This window comes from Anastrepha ludens, chromosome 5 (assembly GCF_028408465.1).
Source record: "Anastrepha ludens isolate Willacy chromosome 5, idAnaLude1.1, whole genome shotgun sequence".
Taxonomy (NCBI): Eukaryota; Metazoa; Arthropoda; class Insecta; order Diptera; family Tephritidae; genus Anastrepha; species Anastrepha ludens.
The window spans coordinates 85459101-85482672 of NC_071501.1; the positions used below are offsets into that span (position 1 = coordinate 85459101).

The 23572-nt window shown below is 37.5% G+C and overlaps 1 protein-coding gene across 1 annotated transcript in view; it reads right to left on the bottom strand.

Moving 5' to 3' along the window:
* The window catches only part of LOC128862911 (uncharacterized), a 250088-nt gene that overhangs the window by 148115 nt on the left and 78401 nt on the right, over positions 1-23572 (bottom strand). Inside the window, exon 2 of the mRNA XM_054101736.1 lies at positions 2774-2845. The gene's annotated coding sequence lies outside the window, so the exon portion shown is untranslated. The remainder of the gene's footprint in view (positions 1-2773; positions 2846-23572) is intronic.

A 23572-nucleotide genomic window follows, 5' to 3' on the forward strand; every position in this document is an offset into this window, starting at 1 on the left:
GTATCTTCGTTTTAAAAATCGAAAATTTTCATAATAAGTTTCAATAATTTTAACGCGTTGATCTATGGTGCAAAATTGGTGCACATCTCCCTGCTTGTCAAATATGACATAAAAAATATATATAATATATATTTTTCCCCCTTGTTTACTCCACGCGGGAGCATAGAGCCTCGACAAGACTCAGTTTTGTGTTGGTTTCGTTAATCTACTGCTTGCGCCTTCTTACTGCTTGGAGCACCATCTGTGTTTCACATTTTTCTGGCAGAAGGATTACACACAGATGGTTGAGGACTTCGCTTTAGTGTGTCTGCGCTACTACCGCACCGCGATTGCCCGATTCCTCTTGCTGGCGCCACTGATGCAATGTGTAACTGTGTCTTCTTTCTTTGCTTTTTTTTTTTTGCTTGTTTTAGCAGCCACAATGCAAGTAATGCGCTGAATTTTTTGTGCGGAAGTAAGCATTGGAAGGATAAGGTTGTTGGTAAGGAATGCAATTATTATTTTATTTTTTATATAATCTAGGAAAGTAGGTAAGTTTGGAAAAGTACAAGGACCGTGCTTCACGTGGGAGTCGAACCCACAACCTCTGGAATGACAGGCAAGCGCACTTACGCTAGACTACAGCAGCCGATACATTCTGGTAATAAATTTTGGGAAAAAACTTGTCTTTTATTTTTAAAATTTTTTTAATAATAAGAAATAATTGACAAAATTTACTAACACAGAATTGTAGTAAATGCATCAAAGTTATATAGCAAAAAAGTAAAACACGAATCGGTTGAATAATTTTTGGTTTATTGTAGTTTGATTTTACGTTACGCGTTACGATTTTTTGTACATTTCAACTTATAGAGACGCCTCTTTTGTAAGTTTACGGATTTCAAGCCAATATAAACATTTCTAGAACAATTAGCTTCCACATACATCCATACATGTAAAGTTATTAGCTTACATAGGTTTTTTGAAACCTTATTTTATAAGGTGAGGAGATGCTTCAACTAGATAATTGCTATAAGGCCACAACTCCTCTCTTAGGCAGAGCTGATTTAAATATTAGGTGCACAACTAAGTTCTCGCTGATGGTCAATAGATGGCGCCAGCAGTGTGTGCTAGTCGACTCTCACATAACCTAAACATCATAAAACAAGCTTAGACATATGGTAAGCAAATTGCTTCGACACATTAGTGATTTGGTTTTCGCATCAGATACTTTTGGTTTTGTGAAAATGTGTGATTTTGTGCCGAATAATCGTCATTTGCGGGAAGTGTTGATTTTCCTCTTTCATTCGAAAAACACGGCGGCTGAAGCGCATCGAGAGCTACAACAAGTTTATGGAGATGCTGCTCTGTTCTAAGTGAAATAACGTGCCAAGATTGGTTCCGTCGCTTCAAAGATGCTGATTTTAATGTTGACGACCGTCAGCGTGAAGGAGGCCAAAATACGTCGAAGACGCTGAATTGGAGGCATTGCTCAATGAGGATCCGCGTCAAACGCAAGTAGAGCTTGCTTCAGTATTAGAAGTAACCCGACAATCCTTTTGAAAGCGATTGCATGCTTTGGGAATGATACAGAAACAGGATACTTGGGTTCGTTATGAGTTAAAACCAAGGGATGTTGTACGTCGTTTTTTTGCCTGTGAACAACTGCTCCAGCGGCAAAAAAGGAAGGGGTTTCGTCATCGCATCGTGACGAGTGATCAAAAATGGATTCATTACAGCAATCCAAAGAAAAGAAAGTCACTGGGACTGCCCGGTCACCCGGTCATGCTTCTACGTCGTTGCCTCGGCCGAATATTCATGCTGTGAAGGTTATGCTATGTATTTGGTGGAACCAAGTTGGTGTTATTTATTATGAAGTGTTAAAACCAAGCGAAACCATCACTGGGGATCGGTATTGACCTCAATCGATGCGATTGAGCCGAGCACTGCGCGACAAGCGACCGCAATACGCGGAGAGGCATGAAAAAGTGATTCTACAGCATGACAGCGTGAGGCCGAGCGCTAAAAGCGATCTGGAAACACTGAAATGGGAAATCCTACCCCACACGCCATATTCTCCAGATATTGCGGCGTCCGATTATCACCTGTTCCGAGCGATGGCTCATGGTCTAGCTGGCCAGCAGTTCCATTCATATGGAGACATCAAAAAAAGGTTTGATCGGTGGATAGCCTCAAAAGATGAATAGTTTTGCCGCGACGGTATACGAGATCTACCAGAAAGATGGGAAAAAACTAAGTAGCCAGCGATGGGCAATGCTTTAAATGATTCACTTGTAACCGTTTCGTCAGAATAAAGGTGTATTTTCATCAAAAAAAAACAGCGAGAACTTAGTTGCCTGCCTAATATTTTGAGTTTACGTTCTTTGGTCTTGAGATCTTCGTGTTGTGACTGGTAGGGAAAAAGTCCTCTTTCGTTTGAAACAGTTTGAAAATGAAGCTGTTCGTAAAAATTTCTAAAGTTTAGAAACCATATTTATTATTTTTTTCGCAAAAACTAATGCAAAGTGTATACTGAAGTAAAGGAAACATATTAAAGAATAAGAAATGGAAGAAAATATAAATCAATTTGCTGACAGTCTCTTCTTATTCGAAGATCAACAGTAACCTTTTTTTAATTACGCAAAATGGTGAAATGTGTTAAAAACTTTCATTATAATAATTTTTTTTATAATACAGTTATATTATAATTACAAATTAGCGAAATAAATCAAAAGTTTCAGAAGGAAGTGCAAAAAGGCATTTACGCATTCGCGACACTCTAAAGTTGACTTACCTTTTCACTTAGTGACACAGATAAAGGCATAAATGCTCGGTAGAGAAAGGTTGTGACAGGTCAACTGTAAATCTGCAAAGAAATAAAGGACACAAAAATTTATTAGCCTTTGCTGTGGTTATACTTTTAATTAAGAAACTTTTAGACAATCGTTGGTACGTGTAAAAAATGTCATGTCAAGCTCGAAAAAAATCTAAAAAAAGGCAAAAACAAGAAAGAAGAAAGCGCAAAAATATTTAAATTCTTAAAGTCATAAATAACTTGGGGCTATTATTATTTAACTGCCTAAGTTGTTAGCGTCTACAAACTGCCATTTTGTGTGCAAGCGGCGTAAATACTTGGCAGGCTATGAGGAATTCCCTGGAGCACAAGTTTGTGGTTACCTTTACTTTTTAAACCTTTTTCGTGTTTTGTATTTTTATTTTTATATTCATTGCTATTTTTAATTTTTTTTTATATTTTTTTCATTTTTTTTTCGTTTTCAGTAAATTTTTTCTATACACTTCATACTCGCCGTGCCCCGCCAACTGTCACAACTCTATTAGAGTATTTTCATTAGATGGTGTTTGAGTTTTTGGCTTTCTACAAAAGTTTTTAGTCGCTTTTGTGGTTGTTAACTTATTTCTTTTACTTTTTTCTCTTGCACTCACTTCCGTCCCCTGCGCATTTTAGCTGAAATAAATATGCGAAAAGTTTCGTTTAAACGTTGGTCATGTTCCTGTTTTGTAATTTCTAAGCCACATAAATCACACTGTCAACCCGCATACAGCCCCTAAAGAGGCCACACATGCACACACACTCAAATACACACTAACACATTCACCAATACATTTGTCTGCGCTTCGCTGGCATAGTCAAGTGGTCGGACTATTCAACATGGGCCAATCTTGCACTCCCTCTTGCCAGAGCGAACAAAACAGCGCTGTTGCCGTTTGAAGCGACTGGTGTTGGTGAAGCTACAAATCCATTTCACCTGTCAGATTAGAAAATAGCACTTGGCTATACCAAAAAGCCAAAATATACAGGCGCATACAAATACATTCACTAATCTTGGGTACGAACTGTGTGGCCAGCCTCCTGCTTGTGTATTCTTCTTACATTTAAATGTTGTGGCTTTGCGAGCACACAAATCGCTTGCTTACGAGCGGACGAGTGGTTTAGAGTAGTAGAAGGCAAAAATTCTTATGTAGACGTGCAAGGGAGGTGGCTGAGTGTTCGGGTGGCTCAGAGTAGTAGAAGGCAGAAATACTTATGCATACAAATTTTGCTTATTTGCTGGCTGGCATTGCTACAAATCTTTGTTTTTGTTGTTTATTGTTGTTGTATTATGATAATGCGAAATCGCTCACATTCATTTGTGCATATACAGGGTGGTCGATCTAACGTTTGGAATTTGAACTAGCAATCTTTTACATTGACAGCTAAACCAGCATCTGGAATGTGTCAAAAATTTAGTTGACAGTGTTGGGTTCAGTTGTGGGAGTCCAGCTCTTTCAATAAAAACTTGTAATATTCCCTCAAAAGAAGCATAAAAGTATCAAGTATCATACTTGCATCGCTTTCTAATGGCAGGCACTTTTAAGTTTCACAAAACAATTATAAATATTGAGTTCCTCTCTCTTGAGAAATGCAACAAAAAGCATCATTAAGCATTTGTTTTTTGAAAATGAGCAAAAATCCGACGTTACAGTCTAGAATAAGTGCCACCGCGCCATGTTAACTGACGCCTTGGTTTGACTAACTGAAGAGGGTCAACCTAATTTACCTTCGGTTTCAACCTAATGCGCCAGCAAAGGAAGGCTAATCACAATGATTGTCATTAATACATTTTCAAAAGTAACTCACGTCTATTTCGCAGTAGCAAACCATTAGATGAATTGTAAAGAATTCACTACAGCTAGCGATTCGTATTTGAAAACCCATCGCTTCCATTTTGTCTGTAGCCTAAAAGTTGTCTATTATAAAATTTGATTACAAGAAAAGCTGTTCAATTACCAAGAAACTAGTTGTAATTTATAGACCCAATTTTGGCTTGACGGTCATAGCTCGGAGCTCGCCAAACATAAGACCGCCACTCGAGGTCGGCATGTGTGATAACTAGGCGACATATCCCTAGAGACTCGAAAAGCGGTGAAATACCTGGGCATTCAGTTCGATAACACACTTACGTTCCGGTCCCAGATACGGCACGCGGCTACTAAAGCAGCAAAGAACACGGAAATGCTAAGCAGACTAATGGCGAACATCGGTGGACCAACCCAGTGTAAAAGAAAGCTAATAATAGCCACTACAAATGAAAAACTCCGATACGGCAACATAGTATGAGGAGATGCGCTAAACTGCAAAGCCAAGCGCAAAGCACTGGAGGCTGTGCAACGAACAGCGGTACTGATAGTTGCCTCAGCCTACCGTACGGTTTCTGGCGCTGCAGTCTTTGTTATCAGCTGGGAGATACCCGTCGACCCCCCAGCGGTGCAGGGGTTAGAATATGCCCGAGGTAAGGTATGCCTGTGGTAAAAGGCGACTAAAATCTAGGTTCACCAGTGCCTGCGTAGTATGGGTGCTCAACTGGCGGTGTCTTCGGGTACGTGGTCTCACCGAAGACCATAACTTGGTACCACGGGGAACAGGAGACGTCAGAGTTCGCTCTGACCTGTTCTTTGGGAACGGCCCTTCGGGGAGGTTTTCGTGGTGGCTGTGGTTAAGACCTAAAACGCGAGTAGGCCGATATGGAGTTGCATTGCAACCGAGTGCCGGGACCCATAGAACGGCAGAGGTATGCATAGGCCTCGAGCCCCACCAAGGCGGTTAGTGTGTCCATGCCACACTGCCAATTGGTACCAAAATTTGTTGTGGCCCTGATCATTGATTATTGATTTTGACCCATGTGCCTGTGGGTGCCATGGGTTAGAGCTATTGCCAGGTGATACTCACGTAAAAGCATTGGATGTTGGTCCGGGAATGAATGGATGTGTGGGAGAAGCCAAGAAGAAATACGACATCACCAGCGTCACGGAATGGAGATGCCAAACCATGCCGTAGTGGCAAAGCCGACGGGACACTGAACCGAATGACAGAAAGACGACAAAACTAATTACATCAATACGCAAATAGGTCCGAATGACTTCGGGAAAGTGCATTAGTTCTTCACTCAGTTCTTCTCCGGTCACACCTACTTGCAGAGATACCTATATCTCATGGGCAAGTTAAGCGATCCCAAGTGTATGTATTGCGAAGCGGCGAGCGTTGACGCTGAATACAGGTTTTTGTACACGCGACAGATGGCTCGCGGTGAGAAAAGCTCGCGGTGAGAGAAATAGATTGGTGATATTACGCTGAGCAACATAATCAGCAAAATGCTCGAACGTGAGGGCAGCTGGAACGCGGCGAAGAGATAAATCGCGGACATACTACGGAAAACAAGATAGTCCTCGACACAGTGCAATAAAGGGAAGCCTCGCAGACAGATACACAAGACGATGAGCCTATAGCATGAAAGCTGGCTAGAAATATAATGGACCTAGGCCTGGGTGTGTAGGATTGGTCCTTTATGGATGCCGTTCTGGGCACTCCTGAAGTAGGTCAAAAAGTAGTCGCGGGAAGGGTGTCTCCTCAGAAGCAGAGGTAGAGGAGGGATTGTTTTAGTGCCCACTCTACTCAACGTAGTAGACGACGGTCGCTGCAAGTGTGAGGGCATTTTGAACCCTACCTCCTACACAAAAATACAAAAGACAAAATAAATAAATAGCACCACGTGCCACACAGAATAGCCTCACCACCTTGAGTGTAAACCATGAAGTTACCTTAATCTGTATGCCGGGACATCGGAATATTGAAGGTAACGAAAAAGCAGAGAAACTGGCAAGAAGGGGATCTGCCATGAATAATGCTTTTGCAGAATCGGTATTCACACCACTAGGTGCAGTCAAGAGTACAATTTCCCTAAAATATCTCCGAATCGTATAGGTGGAGAGACGAGACGAAATGCAAAATCAGCAGAACGTTATGTCCCATCCAGAACCTCAAACAATCGTCAATATTGTTAAACATGAAACGACGAGATGCTTGCAGACTAACGGCAGTCATAACTGGCTTCTGGTCTATCGGAGAACAAGCCGCCAAAATGGGCATCCTTCACAACACATACTGTCATAGTTGTAAACAACCGGAAAAAAAAGAAACAATCTTCCATTTCCTCTGCGAATGCCCTGCCCTATGGAAGGACAGGATGTTAACCCTGGGCAAACCGCTGTTCGAGAATCTCGAACAACTGTCTGGCTTACGGGTCAACAACCTAATAAGGTTCTTAAACCGCACAGACTGGATATAGTCATGCCATAAATAACTGGTAAACAGGTTGGTAACGAGGATGTGGCAACAAAATGGTGCGGAAGCTCTAGTTTGATTCTGAAAGAATCACCACAAAAACCAACCAACCAACCAACGTGCCACACAGTTAATCGTGCATTCGAAATTTTTCGCACTCGCTTCAAAATTTCAGTAGTCAGCAGAAAGGCTACAATTAATTGGGTTTTTTTTTTCTTCTTGTTCACTCCTCTCGGGAGCATAGGGCCGCGACAAGACTCTTCCATCGTATACGGTTCTGTGATGTTGTTTTTGCACCGTCCCATGAGATGTCGACATCTGTTAGTTCGCGCAGCATCGACCTTCTCCAAGTGTTTTTTGGTTGACCGCGACCTCTGCTCTCTTGCGGGATCTAGTCCAGAGTCATCCTCATGTTGTTATCTGGTGGTTATCTCAGTCTGTGATCTATCCATCACCACTTTCTGCGTTTGATTTGCCTAAGAATGGGCTCCTCGTTCGTTAATATTGGGATTTGACTATTCTCTGTGATGCAACGTAAATGATAAATGTTAAGCCAACCATACAGAGGTCAGTCAAATGTTGTGGCATGAAATCAAGGTTGTCATTGATGAGCTAAGTGCCGAGCCTTGCGAAAAACTATCAAATACTTGAGTTTACTGAACGATCGACCAGGCATAACCGTAAGATTCTGCAGATGACTTCAAATTGAAGACGAAATATCGATAGCCCAAACAAAAAAAAAAATAAGTTAATATAAAATTTTATGTTTTATTTTAATTTCTTGAGCTCGGCTATTAATAACTTTAAATAGTATTTAAAATTGGATGGCCAAATATAAAAAAGATAAAAAACGACGCTATAAAGTCAGCCGTGGACCTTTTTTGATCGAAATTGTGTTCCATGTTTAATGGCAAGGCTTACACTTTCCAATACCAAAACAAAAACCAAAAAAAAAAATTTCAAACTCTAGATGGAACAACCTGTATGTACATACACAATTACACACACACACACGCACACACCGCGCATGCAAATTCACTTCCACACATATGCCATGGGAAATGAAATAATGCAAACAAGCAAACAAAATGAAATATTTTACCACAACAATTAAGGCGAATGGCAATGAATCAGCAGCAGCAAACAAGCGCACCAACAACAAAAGCGAAATAAAAGCTACGAGCTAACAATGTCGGGATTGCATAGCAGCAAAAACAACACCAATAAAAGCTGAAAACAGCAGGAGCAGCAAATTTGCAGCAAATAGCCGGAAAGTTTTCGCCATCAGCAGTAGCCACACATACACACATACGCGCATACACACTCAGCATTGGAGCGAGTGTTTGAGCAGGAAAAAGCACTTATTACCCGACAGGAAATGAACAAAATAAATAACAAAATTGCTTATTTAAATAAAATAACGAATCGAGACGCGAATCACTCGCATTTGTGCCACAACTTGCCTTGCCACTTCACTCCTCTCCGCTCACTGGTCAGTGCCAAGTGCTAAGCCAGCTTCCACTCAAGGCCAATCAAACAGCCGTGCACTCTTCACTTGGAGTTGCTTTGCCAGCGTAGCCTGCCATGGGCGATTGGCACAAATTATGGAATTATTTATATTTGTTTACGCGGAAGGATGAATTGTTGAAAGGGAGTGGCTAGCAGTTTATGTTTTCAGTTGACTTTTCTCATTTTAATATACAACCCAGATATATGGAAATTGCATTCGTTTTTGAATTAAAAAATAAGCGGCAACGTCTGTCAAAAAATTATTTTTAGTCAAAATTTTCCTAATTAATACTTGCGTGATAGCAACATTTTAATACTAAATTAATTTGTAATATTATTTAGGTGGCAATGCCATACAAAAATAATTTTAATTGACATTTTTTTTTTGTTTTTGTTTCAAGTTTTGTTAATGCTTTTCAACGTATTTTGTTTGATCCTCATATCCATTTAATTATATTTTGTTAATAGTTTAAATTTTAAAAATATTCTGGAATTACGGCTATTTTTATCTTTATATTGATATATCTATGTATGCTAAGTTTTTTATAATTTATTTTACGTTTTACAAATAAAATATATTTTTACACTCGTTTTTTTTTAATTTTCAAAAAAAAAAAAAATAGGTAACATCACCAGCTAAATAATTTTTTTTAATGCTTAGGCATATTTCAACTGTCATAAACTCGCTGTTTATGTAATCGCAAACATGCGGCAATATTTTTTAATTTTCCTTTTAGGCATTTTTTAATTTCCAAAAAAATAGGAGGCATCACCAGCTAAATAATTTTTTTAATCATATTTAGGCATATTTCAACTGTCATAAACTCGCTGTTTATGCAATCGCAAACATGCGGCAATATTTTTTAATTTTCTTTTTAGGCATTTTTTTAATTTTTTATTTGATATTCCCATTCAAGTATTCAAATAAAATTTTCTATTAAAACCATTTGGTAATACTTTTTTTATTTAAGCTTATATGTATAAAAATCTAGCATTTGATGCATATATCCAAATGTGCAAATCAAATTTGTATAAGTTGTTATTCTTGTAATAAAATTCAGGTGGCAACGCTATCAAAAACAATAATACTTTTTGAATAGATTTTTTTAAATGGGTATCGCATGCTAATATTGGTGCATTTTTTAACAAACTATAAGAATAATAATTATAAAATTAATATAAACAGTCTGGTAACACTCAGGTAAAATAAATTTTACACTGAAACAATACACTCAATAGGCTTTTAATCTGTGTAAAAGGTGTTAAAATTGAAGTAGTAATGTTTAAGATTAGCTCTTTCGAAGAAAATACATACTTTTTTAGATCGCTCGTCGCTAAACTAAAACTATATGGCAACACCTTCTAAAAATATTTTTGGACAGAAGTTATGTTTACCTTTACCTTGATATACGAATACATATACTTTTTAACAAATAACATAGTTTTGTAAAGAAATACTTAAAAAAAAATACGTGGCAACACCAGCTAACATTTTTTATTGAAACTTGCTTAAACTCCTTTCATATGACACTTATTGTCATCTTTATATTCAACAGGAATGTCTGATAAATTGTAGAAAAACTTAAAAAAAAGTGGCAACACCAACTAACATTTTTTATTGAAACTTATTCAAACTCCTTTCAGATGATACCTACGCTTATCTTTATATTCAACTGAAATGTCTGATAAATTGTAGAAAAACTTAAAAAAAAGTGGCAACACCAGCTAACATTTTTTATTGCAACTTATTTAAACTCCTTTCATATGACACTTATTGTCATCTTTATATTCAACAGGAATGTCTGATAAATTGTAGAAAAACTTAAAAAAAAGTGGCAACACCAACTAACATTTTTTATTGAAACTTATTCAAACCCCTTTCATATGATACCTACGCTTATATTCATATTCAACTGAAATGTCTAATAAATTGTAGAAATACTTCAAAAAAAAATACGTGGCAACACCAGCTAACATTTTTTATTGAAACTTGCTTAAACTCCTTTCATATGATACCTACACTTATCTTTATATTCAACTGAAATCTCTGATAAATTGTAGAAATACTTCAAAAAAAAAATACGTGGCAACACCAGCTAACATTTTTTATTGAAACTTGCTTAAACTCCTTTCATATGACACTTATTGTCATCTTTATATTCAACAAGAATGTCTGATAAATTGTAGAAAAACTTAAAAAAAGTGGCAACGCCAACTAACATTTTTTATTGAAACTTATTCAAACTCCTTTCATATGATACCTACGCTTATCTTTATATTCAACTGAAATGTCTGATAAATTGTAGAAATACTTCAAAAAAAAAATACGTGGCAACACCAGCTAACATTTTTTAATGAAACTTGCTTCAACTCATTTCATATGACATTTATTTTTATCTTTATATTCAACAGGAATGTCTGATAAATTGTAGTAAAACTTCAAAAAAAAAGTGGCAGCACCAACTAACACTTTTTATTGAAACTTGTTTAAACTCCTTTTGTATGATACCTACACTTATCTTTATATTCAACTGAAATGTCTGATAAATTGTAGAAATAGCTCGATATGACCCCCTTTTGCCTTAACTATAGCCATCAAAGGGTCAAAAAATGAGTTGCATACTGCACAAATGTGATCTTGAGGTATTTTGGCCTATTCTCGTATAATCGCTTTTTTTCAGCGCATCCATGCGGGCATATTTTTTAGTCATCACCTTGCTCTCCAAAATGGGCCAGATGGAATAGTCCACCGGATTTGCGTCTGGCGAATTCAAAAGCCATTGTGTGGACGAAATGAAGTGTGGAACATGATTTTTTAACCATTCTCGGTTCACACGAGCTTCATAAGGCGGTGCCGAGTCCTGTTGGAACGTCCATAGTCTACGACCGAAATGTTTGCGTGTCCACGGCTCTAAAGCAGCTTCTAAAACATTTCCCCGATAATAAGCCGCATTCACTTTGACACCAGGCTCGATAAAAACGATTGGAGAGCGTTCATCAGCGGTCACTGCGGCCCAAGCCATTACTTGCGATGGGAAATTGCTTCGAGTGGCCATACATAGGCTCAAATTCTCGTATGAGCGTTCGGTCAAGTAAACACGATTGTTTTGAGTATTTATAAACTGCTCAACTGGGAAATTTCTTTCGTCGGAAAACACTATGTTAGGAAATTCGCCACGTCCGTGCAAGCGCAACAACTCCTTTGCTCTTTCGCACCGAACTTTTTTTTGCTGAGGTGAAAGATCGTGTGTTTTTTGGAACTTATAAGCCATGACCTTGAGCTCATTTTTCAATATGCGTCGAAGGTTGTCTTGCGATATTTTCAGTTCTTTGGCCATTTTTCTTCCACTTCGACGTGGATTTCGTTCAAGTCGAGCCTTCACTTTCCGAACCATTTCTGGTGTTGTTGCGGTTTTTTTTGGTCCACCTCCAAAGCGTTTTGCAATGCTACCAGTATCATTGTAACGTTTTATAGTGCGATACACAAACATTTTAATCACTTTCAGGTGACTGAGCTCACGAACAATGGCTGGTTGTGATTTTCCAGCCAAATATAACGCAATGACACTATTCCGTTTGAATTCCATCACAGAAAAAAAAAAAATTCAACGAAACTGAGACGCAAATGTTTTTAATGGCTTATAAACAATATATTGAACTGTCATTAGAACAATTTGACGTTGATGTCATGAGTTGTTTTACAGATACAAGCAGTGTGAAGATGGTAACACCTTCACCCTGTATATTGGCACTCTACGAATAGCACTGAGCCTTTTCTGTATGATTGCCCTGCCTTTGCTAGTGCAAGGCTATGAATTTTGGGTTCCGAATTCATGAGAATGAGTAAAATTCGTTCTCTCAAATTGGAGAATATTTTTGGATTTCTAAAAGCAGCTTGTAAATTCTCACAGGACTACCTCCTTCTGTCTCTGTCTCTGCTCTATTCTATCTTTTTCTCTTTGCCACTTCTGACCTTCTCTCCTTGACTATCAACCTTTTACCTTCCAGAGATTTGAAAACAATGGAATTTTTAGTCTGAGTCTTTTAGAAGTTTATAATCTCTGAGTACTTCCTGGCTCACCTTTCTCAAATTTCATTTCATGTTAATTTAAAAAAAAGCTGTGTTTGCCTATTATTGTATATTTTTTGCCTTTTTTGATCTTGAACAGGTTTCAAAATACAATATAATCAGTGCTATCAGTAATATTAGTTTGGGTCTTACACTTTTTCGTTCTATAGGTTTTACTTTTCTTAATAATTAATTTAAGCTGCATTAAACATGTGCTTATTTCTGGGTAATTTTAAACAATTTATCATTAAAAGTTTAAGTATTAAAAACATAAATTCTTAGCTGAAATTTAGTTAAACTCATAATTTTTCATGTGGTTAATTTACCCTCGAAGTTAAACCACTCATCACTACAAATTTGCTGCCTCTAAGTATGCGCGTCAAAACGAAAAATTATTCTCAAAACAGTATGCGACATTGGTTCAGTTAATTTTTAGGGAGTCGGAAATAAAATTAGATTTTCAAGTATATTAATTCCACTTAGTTTAAAATTATCCGACTGCACTGCACTTACCAAAAATTTAAGAGGCATTTATTAACGTTATTTCACTTGCTTACAATAGCCACTTGCTTGATATCCTGTTGCAATGTAAGTTATTCAAAATGCACACAAGCACATTTACATCCACATAAACACAACGAAATAAGTGAATGCCAGCTGTCACATGCGAACATTTGCAGTGAAAATAGCGAAAATTGTCAAATGTTTTCAGAAGTTTTAGTCAAAAAATGTCGAGTATTCACATATCCACATGCACACATGGGATATCATGTTTTTGGTGAACCAAATGGGTAAAAAATTAATATAGATAGCACTAAATTTACATGAACACATGAACACACACGTACACAAACAGAAGCACATGTGAATATTAATTTGCTGCACAGATTCAGAAGCCTTTGTGCGAGAACTACGAAATTTGGCTGTAGAAGATGCTGCGACACGCTACAACACTCATGCCAAGCATCAGCGCTGGGACTGACTGGTAAACTATCTGGTGTGAGCATATGAAGTAGCGCCGCGCCAAAGCTGATAGGAACGTTTTTTCCATATTTACATGTGTGTATGTATGTATGTATTCACATTTGTAAAAACATCGAAAATAAATGAAGAAAGCAGCGTATGAAGAAAAAATGTGAATATCTGCAATAAAAGCGGCGGCGCGGTGCATTAATATTTGGTTTCAACTAAAGCCAAGAGCGCACATACATACGCATATTTTCACATAGTGTTTTAATTTACATTGATTGCCCTGTACGAGCGCTATGTGGCACATACATATATTTGTATGTATGAGTACATATACACATGCACGCATATGTTGGCGTATGAGTGCGAGCTTCTCGATTTCGTAAAAAATTCACTCAGTTCCCCACTTGACACACAATTGCTCAGTTGCATTGGATAGGAGGCCCAAACACACAAGAGTGCATGCATGCGCCGAAATGTGAGTTTGTTTGTAGAAATGCATGCAAATGTGTATGCTGCTCCCTCTGGCTCTACGCCTGCCAACTCATCCGATTGCTTAGACTCTTACATACGAGTTGGGTAGCGTAGCGAATCCACTCGCGATATGAATAAACAAAATCCCGTACATGCATATTCCGCGCGCACACACACACACACAACCTCAGGCATAGTGGTAATAATTAGCATACGAATGGGAGTTTCATTTGCATTTTCATACTCATATATTCTGAACATTATTTTGGTTTGTTTTTGGGTGCATTCGGTGCACACCTCGCAGGATTATTTACATTTGATAATACCAGTGAATTTATACATACAAATCTTCGTGTGGATGTGTGTATGTGAAATGATAATCTGCTCTTTGACTGCTCCTTGAATTTATACATACATAAATTGTCGTTGCAAAATAATTACTTTACAAACACAAGCGCACTCCTAAGGAATTTGTAAATGTTCAAGTTATTTCTGGCAACACTATGCGTGTCATCTGTTATTGCTCATCATCTGTTTCTTATTCACCATCTGTTTCTAATTCTTATTCTTCTTGTTACTGTGACCGCATTAATATCGACTTGTAAATTTCTAAATAAACTTAATCAAATATATCAACTGCAATCTCAATAGGTTATGGGCCCAGTTACCCAAAATAATTCTGCTGACATAATTTCATTTGCGCGTACTGAGTAAAACCGACGAAAAGGCGATTTCAAAAGAAGATTCCAAAAGAAGAAATTATCCAACAGACACGTGGATCGACTCTTGATACTGCATCTAAGATGGCTGTGAATTTAGTATCTAGCTCATCCAAAATTGAGCTTTTGTCCAAGGAGAACTTTGACACTTGGAGTATGCAGGTGGAGGCGTTGCTGATTAAAAATGACTTATGGGAGTATGTCAATGGTACGTGTGCTATGCCAACAGAGTGTGATGCTGCTGCTAAAGCCTTGTGGTTGAAAAACGATAAAAAGGCTAAGGCAGATTTAGTTCTTTCAATTCAACCATCAGAATTGAAGCAAGTTCGTGGCTGCGACACTTCGCGGGACGTGTGGCTCAAATTAGAGTCAATTTATGCATCAAAAGGACCGGCGCGCAAAGCAACTCTTTTGAAACAGCTAATGCTACACAAATTAGATGAGGGCGGTAATGTTAAAGAGCATATTGCTACATTCTTCGATGCAGTTGACAAGTTGGAAAGCATGTGTGTACCAATAAATGGCGATTTATTGTCAATAATGCTGCTGTATAGTTTGCCATCGTCGTACGAAAACTTTCGTTGTGCTATTGAGTCCAGAGACGAACTACCCAAGGCTGATATATTGAAGGTAAAAATTATTGAAGAGAGCGAGGCACGTAAACAAGCTTCGGGAAGTGCGGTTATTGCAATGGCCGCTGGGGAGCGTATGCATGCTCATAAGAAATTTACAAAGTGTAAAGATAAGTTCACTCCTAAGCACAACTTTAAATGTTTTAAGTGTGGTGTATTTGGGCACAAGGCAAGTGCTTGTAAAGCACGAAAAGGTGATAGTGCGAATCGCGGAAAACAACAACAAGATCAAGAAGTAAACGAATCGTATGCAGCTTGTTATACTGCTGCTGAGCACACTTGGAGAAGTGAGCATAGTTTCAGGTCGAAGCATGATTGGGTTCTCGACAGTGGATGTACGGCGCATTTATGTGGCGATATTTCAAATTTTTCGTCTATTGACAAATCAACAAAGGTAAAACTGAATCTCGCTAGTCAAGCTTGTGCAGAAGTCAAAGGCAAGGGTAAAGTTAAGCTGGCAGTTGCTGGTTGTGGTGGCGAACAACTCATTGAGTTCAACAATACATTATTTGTGCCGGACTTGCGCACAAACTTGATATCTGTTGCAAAGATCACCAACAAAGGGCATACAGTAACATTTGTCAAGAATGGAGCATATGTTAGTGATGAGAATGGCAAAACAATTTTAGTCGCTGATCGTAAAGGTGATTTGTTCTTTGTACGTGAGGGCAACGAATGCGCGATTGCTGAAGTCAGATGCTCTGAGTTATTTAAATGGCATTGTCGTCTAGGTCATCTTAACTCCAAAGACTTAGTAAGATTAGTTAGTCAGGGGGCACTTCCTAAAATGGATGTTAGCGAGAGTAGAGAACTTGCAAACTGTGAAACTTGTTTGAAGAGCAAAATGACGGCTTTATCGTTTGATAAAAGCCGTGAGCATTGCAAAGAATTGCTAAAGATCGTGCACTCCGACGTCGTTGGCCCTTTCAGGGAAGAATCAATTGGCCGTGCCAGGTACTTCGTCACGTTTATAGATGACAGTTCACGTTGGTGTGAAGTTTATTTCTTACGGCAGAAATCAGACGTTTTCACCGCTTTCAAACTTTATCAAACTTGTATCGAGAGGCAGACAGGACAGAAAATAAAGTGTCTACAATCAGACAATGGTCGTGAGTACTGCAATAACATTTTTGATCAGTATCTTTCAGATAACGGTATTTTGAGGAGACTAAGTATTCCCAATACTCCTGAGCAGAATGGGCTCGCCGAAAGAATGAATCGGACATTATTGGACATGTCTAGGTGTCTTTTATCACAATCTGGCTTAGGGAAGTCATTTTGGGCGGAAGCTGTTGCAACCTCTGCATACATTCGCAACAGATGCCCATCGAGTAGTATAAATTGGAAAACACCCTACGAAAAGTTAAATGGCGACCAACCAATGCTCAATCACATGAAAGTATTTGGATCAAAAGTAATGGTGCTCGATAAGAATCCAGGTAAAAATAAACTTGCTCCTAGAGCCATAGAAGGTATATTTGTAGGATACCCACGAGACAGAAAGGGTTATCGTATATGGGTCCCTAATACTCATCAAATAGTCTATGCTCGAGATGTTAAATTTTTAGAGATGAATCTACCACGGTCACCACATACGGTGGTTGTTGATGAGTTGTTGTTGTCTGACAAAGAAGAAAACGTCGATAATGATGAGCGAGGGATCGTTGAATTTTCTCCTCCGAAGATGCAGGGAGATAATTCAGCAAATATTGAAGGTGATTCTGTGAAAAATGTTGCCCCTGTGAATGATATTAAACAGGTTGAAAATAGGGCACCTGGAAGACCACGACTCCTCCGCGGGCGTAGAGGGCGTCCGCGAAAGTTATTCCATTCTCGAAATTTAGAAGAAGCCTCACAAGATTCCGATCCTCCAGATGTTCAGGCTGACGAACTTAGTGATGACGTATTTACTGGAATAGCCGAAATTGAAACTCGAAGTGCTTTGAAAGGTCCCGATCGTGATGAATGGAAAGATGCTATTGAAAGTGAAGTTATTAGTATTCTTAAAAATGACACCTTTAAGATCGTGAAGACCGGCGATAACAAAAACATTATTGGCTGTCGATTTGTGCTTACTAACAAGTATGGAAACGAAGGAAAAATTGAGCGGCGTAAAGCACGACTTGTAGCGAAGGGTTATAGTCAAAAATACCGTGTGAATTACAATGAGACGTTTGCTCCTGTTGCGAGGTTGGAGACAGTCCGACTGATGTTGGCATTGGCCATTCATTTTAACTTTAAAATTTGGCAATTTGATGTCGTTACAGCTTATCTCAACGGCCCTTTAGATGAAGACGTATTCATGAAGGTTCCAGACATGCTACCTGAGATACTGAAGCGTATTGTGTCAAAACGGAGCGATAATTGTCCTATTAGTATATGTGCTGGAAATATGCTCACAAATTTACATAATGGTGGTAACGCGTGTAAGCTTAGTAAGGCTTTATATGGCCTCAAGCAATCTGGTCGCCAGTGGTATATTAAACTTCGAACAAAGCTATCTGAAATGGGATTGGAGCCATTGAAAAATGAACCCTGTTTGTTTTCTGGTATAATCTGTGATGAGTTTTGCTTGTTATTGGTGTACGTCGACGATTTATTAGTTTCAGCGAAAAGTTTGAAATGCATTGAATACGTAAAGAAGCAGCTCTTGCAAGAATTTGAGATCAAAGATATGGGTCAAGCGAAATATTGTTTGGGACTTGAAATAAGTCAATCTGCAGATTATATCACTTTGCGACAAACAGGTTATGTAATGAATTTGTTGAAGCAATACGGTATGGAAGATTGCAATCCTGTAATGACGCCATCCGAAGTGAATGTTAAGTTTCCAGATTCGAAAAAGCTGTCTGAAGTAAATCATTATAGAGAATTAATTGGAAGCTTGATGTATTTGTCAGTGGCAACGAGACCTGACATAGCTAATACTGTATCGCGTTTAGCACAGTATGTAACTAACCCATCTATGTGCCATTGGTTGGCTGCGAAGAGAGTTCTGAGATATCTTGCTGGCTCGCCACATAGGGGATTAGTGTTTCGTAAGACGAATGACCCACTGATTGGCTACGCGGATGCTGATTGGGGAGGTTGTACCGTAGATCGTCGTTCATATACCGGCTACGTATTTTTAATTAGCGGCGCTGCGATTACCTGGAAGTCGCAAAAGCAGCGCACGGTCGCACTATCATCAACGGAAGCGGAGTATATTAGCTTGGCAGAAGCAACGAAAGAAGCAATCTATTTACGAAGTTTGTTAACTGAGCTTGGTCTACGAGAGTTTATCGACATAACAATTTTTGTTGATAATAAAGGAGCTCAATGTTTGGCTGGTGATCCTGTTTTTCATGCTCGCACGAAGCACATCGACATTAAACATCATTTCATTCGTGAAACAGTCGCCGCTGGCCATTTGAAGCTACAACACATATCAACGCAAAATATGGTTGCAGATGTTATGACGAAATCACTCTCAAAAGTTAATCACGAAAGATGTCGTACTGGACTAGGTTTAACTACTTAGATGATCCGCATATTGAGAGGGCGTGTTCAAGTTATTTCTGGCAACACTATGCGTGTCATCTGTTATTGCTCATCATCTGTTTCTTATTCACCATCTGTTTCTAATTCTTATTCTTCTTGTTACTGTGACCGCATTAATATCGACTTGTAAATTTCTAAATAAACTTAATCAAATATATCAACTGCAATCTCAATAGTAAATTTCTATTTGAAATTCTTGAAAATTACTACAAAGGTGCCACACTTACATAATACTATTGGCTTGCGGTTTGGGTCGAAGGACTGAACTCCTTTTTGTTTACTAAGCAAGCTCTTGTAAGGATTGGAAGCCAAAATTAAGTAGATATGTATATGTGGGTGTACACTTTTTTTACAAAGTGAACAACTTTGGCGAAAATGCTGGGACAACCATTCAGGTTCATCAGGCTTCAGGTTCGAAAATCTCTGTGGGCATATACCATACATGAAATAGAGCATCTGTTTCAGAGATTTTTCTACATAAATATAATATATTAATAAAAAAATAAAGATTAAAGAAATTCGTAATTTTGGTCTTAAATACTAATTTTACCAATTCATAACTTCGGTACAATTGGGACTGAAGACTTATTTTGTTTTATGCTGAAGCTAAGTATAAGTATAAGTATAAGTATAAGTATAAGTATAAGTATAAGTATAAGTATAAGTATAAGTATAAGTATAAGTATAAGTATAAGTATAAGTATAAGTATAAGTATAAGTATAAGTATAAGTATAAGTATAAGTATAAGTATAAGTATAAGTATAAGTATAAGTATAAGAATAAGTATAAGTATAAGTATAAGTATAAGTATAAGTATAAGTATAAGTATAAGTATAAGTATAAGTATAAGTATAAGTATAAGTATAAGTATAAGTATAAGTATAAGTATAAGTATAAGTATAAGTATAAGTATAAGTATAAGTATAAGTATAAGTATAAGTATAAGTATAAGTATAAGTATAAGTATAAGTATAAGTATAAGTATAAGTATAAGTATAAGTATAAGTATAAGTATAAGTATAAGTATAAGTATATTATAAGTATAAGTGTAAGTATAAGTATAAGTGTAAGCATAAGTATAAGTATAAGTATAAGTATAAGTATAAGTATAAGTATAAGTATAAGTATAAGTATAAGTATAAGTATAAGTATAAGTATAAGTATAAGTATAAGTATAAGTATAAGTATAAGTATAAGTATAAGTATAAGTATAAGTATAAGTATAAGTATAAGTATAAGTATAAGTATAAGTATAAGTATAAGTATAAGTATAAGTATAAGTATAAGTATAAGTATAAGTATAAGTATAAGTATAAGTATAAGTATAAGTATAAGTATAAGTATAAGTATAAGTATAAGTATAAGTATAAGTATAAGTATAAGTATAAGTATATTATAAGTATAAGTGTAAGTATAAGTATAAGTGTAAGCATAAGTATAAGTATAAGTATAAGTATAAGTATAAGTATAAGTATAAGTATAAGTATAAGTATAAGTATAAGTATAAGTATAAGTGTAAGTATAAGTATAAGTATAAGTATAAGTATAAGTATAAGTATAAGTATAAGTATAAGTATAAGTATAAGTATAAGTATAAGTATAAGTATAAGTATAAGTATAAGTATAAGTATAAGTATAAGTATAAGTATAAGTATAAGTATAAGTATAAGTATAAGTATAAGTATAAGTATAAGTATAAGTATAAGTATAAGTATAAGTATAAGTATAAGTATAAGTATAAGTATAAGTATAAGTAATATATAAGTATAAGTATAAGTATAAGTATAAGTAAGTATAAGTTTCAATACAGTTTTTCCTTTTGGTGGTGAGGTTGGGTTAAAAATGCCTTCGCTCCATATACATACATAGTAACCATCGCTACTACGTATGCGGTGATTCCAATAAAAATATCCCTCCTCTCCTCTTGGATTTTTCTCTCCACCTCGGGACTGCTTCCGCATTGCTTCGAGGTAGAGGGCCAAGACGGTGTCCTAAGAAGGGCACTTACTTACTCCAGCTGCGTCCAGGGTCGCCTGTTTTGAGAAACCTATACTCAATGCTCTTCAGCATTAGTTTCCATTTCACGCTTCTTTTTTCGGATAATAACCTTCACGAAATTTGCGACGGCATTCCCTTTTTCTTCGTCTATCATCATTTTCTCGATTATTTCTTCAGGTGTAAACTCATAAATAGTGGAACATAGAGAGAACAGTTCTGCACCCTCTATGTTCCACCTCTCGCATTTAAAGAAGGTGTGCTTCACATCATCAAACTCAGTATCTCCATACATGCAGTTTGGTTGGCTCACTTTTCCCATTGGCCACAAATACTTGCGAAAGGATCCATATCCGGAAAAAAACTTTGTGAGGTAATAGTCAACCTAACCGTAATTTCATTCTACCCACTTTTCCAGATCGGGTATTAGTCTCGCTGTCCAACTACCGTACCGTTCAGAGTTACATCTTGCCTGCCAAAGTGTGAGCGTTTGAATTCTAATATCGGAGTAACGTGGTACTGGGATTCCTGTGATTTTTGCCTCCCATCTCCGTTTGCGCTCTTGTGCTAGAATATCTATAGGGATGGTTACGCTGATAACTAACACCGCTGCTTCAGATACTGTGCTGTATGACGAAGCCACTCTGAGAGCGCAGGTGCGTTGTACAGATAGCAGAGTTTTCCGCCGGCATCTCTATTTGAAGGATTTTATCGTAGCTTATATTCCAAAGTTCAGGTCCGAGTATTAATCCTTGGGCCGCACTTGCTGTTATTTGTTTAGTCTTACACCCTTCTCGCGTTTCGTATAAGTGCATACAAAAAAAAATGTATATTGGGTATGGGAATAAATTTCCGAAGAATAAGAAACAAGTAATCCGAAGGTGCAATGTCTGGGGAATACGGCGGGTGGGGCAAGATTTCCCAATTTAGTTCCTCTAAATACTCCTGGACCGATCTATCACCGTGTGGCCTGGCGCTGTCTTTGCAGGAAAATTAGTTTATCTTGCCTACCGTCCCATTTCGGCCGCTTTCCTTTGAGAGCGCGTTTCAAACACATTAGCTGCAATCGGTAACGATCGCCAGTGATGGTTTCAGATGGGTTAAGAAGTCCATAATAGATGGCACCCTTATGATCCCATCGAATGCACAACATAACCTTTGAAGCATGAATATTTTTTTTCGATTTCGATGGACCTGGTTCACTTGGCAGGCTCCAACTTTTTCGACGCTTAGGGTTATCATAACAGATCCGTTTTTCATCGCCCCTGACGATGCAATGCAGAAAATCTTTACTTTCCTGCCGTTCAAGAAGCATCTCACACGTCAACAAACGTCTCTGTATATCCCTCTCGCCCAATTAATGTGGCACCCAGTTACCTGTTCTCTTGACCCATCGCGTGCAACCGATGTCAACATCCAACTCTTTAGACATATTATCAAAGGTTCGACATGCGTCTTCATCCAATAATTGTTGTAGTTAAGTATCTTCGAATTTTTTCGGTGCCCCTTCGCGATCTTTATCACTCACGTCGAAATTGCCAGCGAAAGCGACGAAATAGTACCAGCAGCGACAACTCTTTTACAAGGACGGAAACTTATTCCCATACTCATATTTGTGCATTCCAACTAAAATCCAGGGAATTTGGAAGAAAAGTTTGTGAAATTTGATTAATTTCTGTGCCAAGTTTTAAATTTGAATTTATATTATTTTTTTATTATATTTATTATAAAATGTAATATTATTTTTATTATAAAATGAGATATAATTTCACCAGTATAAGACGAATAATTAAATTAAAAAGCTTAAGTTAGGCGAAACTGCTCAAAACGTTGAGGTCATTTCGTTTTTTCGCGGGCTGCATACTTTTAGCATATCTGCCCAAGCATTCGCTGAGACGTAACTCTATAACTTCCAATTCTGCTTGAAACTACTAGATATATTAAAAATAAAGAGCTCTGTAAAAATTTTACACATTTTCTTTGAAAAAAGTTAAAAAGAATAATTTACTTCAAGGCAAGCAAGGTAACAGTACATAACTTGTATTGATTACCCCTTATTATTATTTTAACATTTCTTTTGAATGCTTTAAGTTTTATGCAAGCGCCCATAAATAGCTTTATAAGCTTATTAAAAAGTTACGAAAGTATTGCGCCGCCTCGCCTGTCGCATAACCCGCAATTTGTGCGCTCATGCATGAATATGGTGCATATTCATGTAATACGCACACAACTACAAATGCGCACACACACGCACAGATGATATATGTAAATGTAATGCAATGCAAAAGAAGGAAATGTGTTGAGATCTGCAGAAACGGAAAACAACGAGCGAAATCCTAGCAAAAGTCAGCAGAAAAATGAGCACCAGACAAAAATTCATTGCACACGCAAAAAACGCCTGCAACAGAAACAGCAACAAAATGCATAAAAGTAATACTACTACAGCGTATGAATAACCATAATTCGGCTGGCGCTGGCATGTGGCATGCCAGTGGAGTTCCAGCGTAGTTGTTGTAATTGCCATTACTATTAAATGCGTACGCATTTGCAATCCTCCGCTACAAT